This window comes from Hemicordylus capensis, chromosome 4 (assembly GCF_027244095.1).
Source record: "Hemicordylus capensis ecotype Gifberg chromosome 4, rHemCap1.1.pri, whole genome shotgun sequence".
NCBI lineage: Eukaryota > Metazoa > Chordata > Lepidosauria > Squamata > Cordylidae > Hemicordylus > Hemicordylus capensis.
The window spans coordinates 64186227-64193756 of NC_069660.1; the positions used below are offsets into that span (position 1 = coordinate 64186227).

The 7530-nt window shown below is 44.9% G+C and overlaps 1 long non-coding RNA gene across 19 annotated transcripts in view; it reads left to right on the forward strand.

Annotated features, from left to right (window-relative positions):
• LOC128322769 (uncharacterized) overlaps positions 1 to 7073 on the forward strand; it is a 46023-nt gene extending 38950 nt beyond the window's left edge. For 17 of the 19 annotated variants that reach the window (XR_008305968.1, XR_008305965.1, XR_008305974.1 and 14 more), the window contains one exon: positions 3600 to 7073. This is a non-coding gene — a long non-coding RNA (uncharacterized LOC128322769). The remainder of the gene's footprint in view (positions 1 to 3599) is intronic. The other 2 variants (XR_008305960.1, XR_008305967.1) reach the window with 2 other exon arrangements.
• The last annotated feature ends 457 nt before the right edge of the window (positions 7074 to 7530 follow it).

Genomic DNA, 7530 nt, shown 5'->3' on the forward strand with positions numbered 1-7530 from the left:
CTGCTCCTAAAGGACTGACCCTCTGCCTTTTTTGACGCTGACTTGCCTGCCCCTACCAGAACAATCTTTGGCTCTTGACCTCCTGCTAGTTTGACTTCATTCATTCATTCGATTTCTATACTGCCCTTCTGTCATGGCTCAGACTTCTGACTCAGAGGAGTCAGAGCAGGAGGATTTGCCTGCTAGTGAGGGCTCAGAGGCACAGCAACAGGAGTTGGCAGGGAGACCAGACTCTGGAGCTGAGGATTCGCAACAGCTACCAGACATGATTTCTGATGGGGAGGAGCCTAGGATTTCACCTGTCTTGAGAAGACAGCTCAAGAGGGAGGCTCAGTGGAAGTCATGCAGGCACAGGAGATCACTAGAGAGGAAACCTAAGTGCTGACTCAGGGAAGCCTGATTGGCTGCTGGTTCTCTTGAGCCATATATATTTAGCAGTCTCTCAATTGCTGAGATGCTGTTTGCAACTTTCACTGGCCGCAGACAGTGTGCTATTTGAATTCCAGACTTTTCCAAGTTCCAGTTTGCCTTGTTTATGCTTTCCTGCTTTGTTCCATTAATTCCTTGTTCTGGTGTCCTTCGCTCTGGTTCTGGTGTCCTTGTTTTGTGTTTTCTTTTCACTTATTATTCAGTTATTGTTAGAGGGGGGTACCTAGTTCAGTTCAAGGGACTTAATTCATTTACTATTTTCTTTGTGAGCCCTTTCTTTTCTTTTCCTTCTTGCAGTTTCGCTGCTGCTTTCTGTTATCTCACAGTGGGAGTGCTGAAGGGGGTTGTAAATCCTGTTGGGTTAGCCAAGCTAACAGATATGACACCTTCCAAAAATGGCTCAGGGTGGTTTACACAGAGAAATAATAAATAAATAAGGCAACTTCACCTTCCCTGCTCCCACAGTGTGCTTTCTGCAACACCTGACCCACCTAGGTACAACAGGCAGAAGCTGTGCAAGTCTGGTCTAACCATTGTTTCAGTGTTTCCACAGGCGGCAGCTATTCCTCTGTTTTTCATCTCTGCATTGGGGTCCCTTGGGGACCTGTTCTTGGCCTGCTGCTCTTCCCTCTCTATAAGCCGACTCATGGCTTTTAATACCACCTGTGTCCTATCCTGAAATCAGGAACCTGCAGAGCAGGGTAGTTGGGTTTGCAGCACCATGGATAGCTCCCAGTGAACAACTTACTCCAACAAATGCCAGAAGATCTTAAATACCTTCAGGCTCAGATTTCCCCTTCCAGGCTCCACATCCCTTATTTATTTGATTGATTGATTGATTTATATACTGCCCTTCCAAAAATGGCTCAGGGCAATTTACACAGAGGAATAATAAATAAGATAGATCCCTGTCCCCAAAGGGCTCACAATCTAAAAAGAAACATAAGCTAGACACCAGCAACAGTCACTGGAGGTACTGTGCTGGGGGTGGATAGGGCCCCCTTGCCTGGAGAGCAGAGAGATTGAAAGGTTCTGGTCCACAGACTAGTACTTCCCCATTCCATTAGGTCTCCTGACCTGGTCCATTGATGGTGCTGCTTTGCAGACTTGGGGGAGCATGAGGTATGGGTGGTGGAGGAGTATGGTTCACTGAGGGACTTGGGCTCAGGCTCCATGTGTGCTGACCTCAGGGTCTCCAGAAACCTCCAACTGAAGTCATCAGTTCTGGGGTCTCCCAGTTGGAAGGTTCAGGCTCCAACTTGGTGTCAGGTCTGAGGCTGGCTTTTCCTACCCAACTGAACCCTAATCAGGATCAGACTATGTGCTACCACTTAGGGCTGGGGGCATGACAACCAATATGCTGATAATGTCCAGCTCTGCTTCTGTACCCCAGAACTTTCTCTCTCCATCACATCCCATATCTTCCAACTGCCTATCTAGCATTTCTGCTTGGATGCTTCATCATTGACTCAGAATATGTACAGGACAGAATTGCCTATTTTTTCTCACAGACCCTTCTCTCTTTGTATCCAGTCCCTATCCAATGTTGTCATTCATCTTGTTGAACAGGCTTAAAGCCTTGGTTTATCTTGGCCTCTCTCTCTTTTAGTGTTCATATCTAATCTGTTTCCAAATCATGTTGCTTTTTCTCTCTACAACAGTGGTTCCCAGCCTGTGGTCTGTGGACCAATGGTGGTCTGTGAGCAGGGGCAGAGCCACCACTGTGCGGATGGGTTAAAAGAACCCAGGCCACCAAAGGAAGGGGTCGCTGGCGCCCACAGGGGGTGTGTGACTTGGGCTCCAGAAGAGCCCCGAGTGAACACCCCTGCCCATGCCCGGGCTCCGGAGAGCCCTGAGCAAGTGCTGCCCTGTCATTTCAGGAAGAGCATGCTGCCTGAAAGCAGCTATTTTCCTTCACTGGAGGGAGAGAAAGGGAAATAGATGCCTTCAGGCAGCAAACACTGCCTGAAAAGGACAGGGAAGTCACGCTTAGGCTTCCCTGTAGCCCGGGCGCGGGGGTAGGGGAGTTCTCTCGGGGCTCAGCCATGCCCTGTGTGCACGACGTCACAAACACGGGACATCATTAGAGGGGCCACCAGCCAGGGCTGGACCCAGGCCGCTGTTCAGCTGGCTCCACGCCTGTCTGTGAGGTTACTGCAGGTGGTCCATGGAGTGAAAAAATGATAACTTAATTATATCTCATGTACCTCTTATACATCATATTCAATGTTATATTATTATTCGCAATGTAATTCACAGTTTCTGGGTAAGCATAATACATTAGAAATAGCTCTGTTTTTAATAGTGCTTAATATACAGGCTGTGATTAACATATTTTAAATGGTTTGCTTATGTAGTGACCTGCAAAAGTTTTTAATGATGATGTATGGTCCATATGAGCCACCTAATGGTGCAGTGGGGAAGTAACTTGCCTAGGGAGCAAGAGGTTACTGGTTCGAATCCCCACTGGTATGTTTTCCAGACTATGGGGAACACCTATATCGGGCAGCAGTTATATAGGAAGATGCTGAAAGGCATCATCTCATACTGCGTAGGAGATGGCAATGGTAAACTCCTCCTGTATTCTACCAAAGAAAACCACATGGCTCTGTGGTCACCAGGAGTTGACACTGACTTGTCGGCACAACTTTATGGTCCATATAAAGGAAAAGGTTGGGAACCGCTGCTCTCCCTCTTGACACTTCCAGCAAAAATGCAGTTCATCTCTCATCTCACCTATGGCAACCTTCTCTTTCTCTTTCTAATCTTCTGTTTTCATACCGACTCTTTGGTTGAAGAATATCATGTAATATTCTTCCCTAATTCCTAAAATGTTATGTTCCTGTCTACTCCCAGATCATTCTTTGGCTTCTTATCTGCTCCCAGATCATTCCATGATCTGCTCCCAGATCATTCTGCTCCCAGATCATTCCTTCAAAGCCCTCCATGGCATTGCCCTTCCCTATTTTTCTGCTTTCATATTTTCTTGCACTCCTGCCTGTGACCTTCACTTTACCACCTTCAACCATTCATTCTAAACGAAGACTTTTGGCTCCTTGGGACAGAGGTTTTTGGTTTGTTTTGGTTATGTTGCTCTCTCATGTGCCATGAATTCTGATTGTGCTCTGCATACATAACAATGGTAATAATTGTTCTTCTTTGCTCCACAGGCTGGCTATAGTTTGAGGATGAATTCTGAAAAGGAAAGTCATCAAGAATCCTTACTGAAGTAAATAAATTTAAGGAAAAGAGATGTTGCAGATTCCAGGTCAATTTTGCTCATCTGGTTTCATATGACTGAATTATAGATATCTGATCCAAAGATGACTTTCTTCACCACTAGTAAGTATGAAACATGGAGTTTACACCTTAGTAATACATAGACAATGCTATCCACAAAATAAATATGCAGTGACTGACATGACGGACATATATTCTGGCAACAAACAGTGCTTTTTCAGGGAGAGAAGTAAAAAATTGCTTCCTTATCTCCCGCACTCCCAGATCTGCCCTACCCATCAAGCCTGCAGCATAACTACTCTGAAGGTTCCCTGCTTCAACACAGCTCTGATCCTGTCAATGAATCCCTGCCCATCATGTCAGCCAACAAAGTTAACGCATGCAATTTATAGATTGCAGTCTAAATATTTTTTATTTAGGATACTATCATAACATGATGGAGAGAAGGAATAATTGATTGGAATCTGCTGCTTCTACTCATGGGATCAGAAGAAAAGACAGCAGGAATTGATTACAAAGCAATTGAAACAGTCATCATAATGTATAACTTTTATCACACTGATCAAGATGCCATGAAAAATTAAGAGACATAGCCCTATGGTGAATTTACAAAATTATTAAGAAATCTATGTACTCAGAGAAAACATATTTGATTTGCAGAAACACACACACACAAATGATATGATCAATACACCAGGAAGGAGTTATGGTAATAATGCTCAAATTTTTTAATACCAATAAATTGTAGAAATGTCCATTAATATGCAATGAGTGAGCAAGATTAACTACTTAGAACAGAAGAAAAGGTCATTCACACATAGTGGTTAGAGTGCTGGATTAGGAACGGGGAGACCTGATTTTAAATCCCCATTCAATCATGAAACTCACTGGGTGACTCTGGGCCAGTCATGTATCTCTCAGCCTAACCTACCTCACAGGGTTGTTGTGAGGATAAACATAACCTCTTGGCTCCTTTGAGGAAAAGCAGGATACATGTAAAAATAAAATAAAATAAAATAGTTTCTGGTGGCTAGGAAGGGCTGGGGTGGGGTGGAGCCAAGATTATACCTGCCTTCCTCCACACGACCACAGGGATCCTCTCACTGTGCTGCTTGGCTGCACACACAAGCAGCAAGGCAAGCAGCACGGCATTCTGGAGGCTGGGGAAACACATCTTGGCCCCCACAAATCCCACGATGCACGGTGCAAGGATCACGGTGCATTGAAAGATTTCCCCACAGTCTGCTCAGGCTGCAGGCAGCCCAAGCAGACACACAATGGGGGACCAGGGTGGAAGGGCACACTTGTGCCCTTATACCTTGGTAATAGCCCTCGGCGGGGTGGGGGAGACCTCGGGCTACCCAACAGGGCAGCACCACAATTGGGATTGATCCCGTCACTCCACATGAACAGCCCTACCCTGTAGGGCTGTGCAAGCCTGAGTAGGGCTTCTTGTGTGAACAGCCTTGAACAGTTTTGTACAGAGATCAATATTACTTAGTATTGGTCTACGTTAACTGGCAGTGGGCCTCCAGGGTTTCAGATCAGGGTCTTTCCCAGCCCTACCTGGAGAGTCAGAAGTTACATCTGGAACTTCTGCATGGAAAGCATATGCTCTACCCTGCAGCTACAGCAAAACTGATCTACTTGATTCATTTTTGCGCTATAGTCCTGAAACTTACAAAATGGGTTTTATTCAGGACTATTGTCCTTAAATATATAAAATGCTGTAACCTTCACTTGGAAGAGAGAACCTGATCCTGTCTGCATGCACTAAAGAGATGGCAGAAGGGCTGTTGCCTGATTTTTGTGCAGAAAACGCAAAGGACATGGAGCATGATATGATGGACAGTGCACCATCAGCAGCACAGGTACTTCAGTGGCCGATATTTTAAAGGAACATATTTCTGCTTTTGCGAACAAGCCAGGCAGAATCACTCTAGCTACTCATCAAATCCTCAGTTAGAATGCAACACCTATGGTTTCTGGTTCCTACCAAGCAACAGGAAAACATGCCATGTGTTTTACATGAGAAATAGATCATGTACTGGCTCTGGATGGACAGGGTCTTGTGGCAGCAAGCATGACTTGTCCCCTTAGCTAAGCACGGTCCACCCTAGTGGCATATGAATGGGAGACTAGAAGTGTGGGCACTGTAAGATATTCCCCTCAGGGGATGGAGCTGTTCTGGGAAGAGCAGAAGGTTTCAAGTTCCCTCCCTGGCTTCTCCAAGATAGGGCTGAGAAAGATTCTTGCTGTCAACCTTGGAGAAGCCGCTGCCAGTCTGCGTAGACAATACTGAGCTAGATGGACCTATGGTCTGACTCAGTATATGGCAGCTTCCTATGTTCCTATGGATGCAATAGTCTACTATGGTACAAATAGTGGACTCTGCTACAGGGGCTGTGCTGCTCTAAACTGGATCCAGTGGAGTGCTACATTCTGTGGTGTCCCTTTCCTCTGTTAGCAGCTTCTTACCACAGGAGCTTTATCAAGGTAGGAAAAACGTCTATTATGTGGGCATTTAGCTAACTAAAACAAACTAAAACTAAACTTGTGCGGTAGCTCTAGTTTGAAGCTTCCGAGGTGTGATCTTCTGAGTACATTCTGAGTACCCAGAATGTTGGGGGCAATATGCTAAATCATTGTAAACCGCTTAGAGAGCTCCGGCTATAGAGCGGTATATAAATGTAAGTGCTATTGCTATTGCTATTCTCATGCAGGACTTTAACTTGTATGTTAAAAACCATTTTTTAAAAGCAGCATATACTGCCATTGCAGATGCTCTGCATTCCAGTAATGTACCCTATACTTAAGCACTTGCAGTCGTTAACATGTTACTGGGTGCCCAGCTGCCTAACAGTGGAAGTTATTTACGTTTTAGTGGCTAAATAGCTTTGTACTAGCTATTTAGTACAACTAAGTAGCTACTTACCACCCAGAATATTTATCAAGAGTATTAGTGCTCTTGTCAGGAGGAAGTGTGTTTGCATCGAGATTTCTTTTTGCATGGTGTTTTGATCATTTAATATGCACTCATGCACATTGGTAACCAATCAGCAAATAAGAGGAAAAGCCCTCTGCTAACCGAGCAAAGAGGCTTTATTTAATGTGGTGATTCTCTTTATTGAGCCGATGAAGTGCAACTGGCCCTATCCATCCCCAGCACAGCATCCCTCCAGTGGCTGTTGCTGGTGTCTGCCTTATGTTTCTTTTTTTAGATTGTGAGCCCTTTGAGGACAGGAAGCCATTTTATTTATATCTATGTAAACCACTTTGGGAACTTTGGTAGAAAAGTGGTATATTAATATTTGTCATATTTGTATGAAAACTATGGAAAATTGTACATGTACAGTGGTCTGAACAAGGTTTGGATATTAAACTGACTATTGTTAGATCACTAATACACTGGTTCAGCTCCATAAACAAGATCAGGTAGATTGGAAGCCCAAAATATGGAGAGTAATTTAGATCAGGACAATTTCATACATTCCCCACAGGTATGTACTAACTTTGTTTAGAGCCCCTACCTAATAAACATGATATATGATAGAGAATTTGGAGGTGAGAGGGATAGCATCAAATGTCACTCAAGAAAAGACCAGAGGAATCATGCGCGTGCGCCCAGTACTTCTGGCCACTTCTGGCAGAAGAGGCAGCAGGGAGGTACGCTGCCGCACCAAGGGATTTTACCTAACACCAGCGCTGGTGGGGGGAAAGCAGGGGGAGGAGTAAGTGCACCCTCCCCTGCCCTTAAAGTCCTACCCCCCAACCCCAGCCAAACATTCGAACCCACCAGTGGGTGGCACTGAAGATTGAAGAAGGTGGGGGAGTGCAGGAAAGATCATTTTTAGAAGGTAA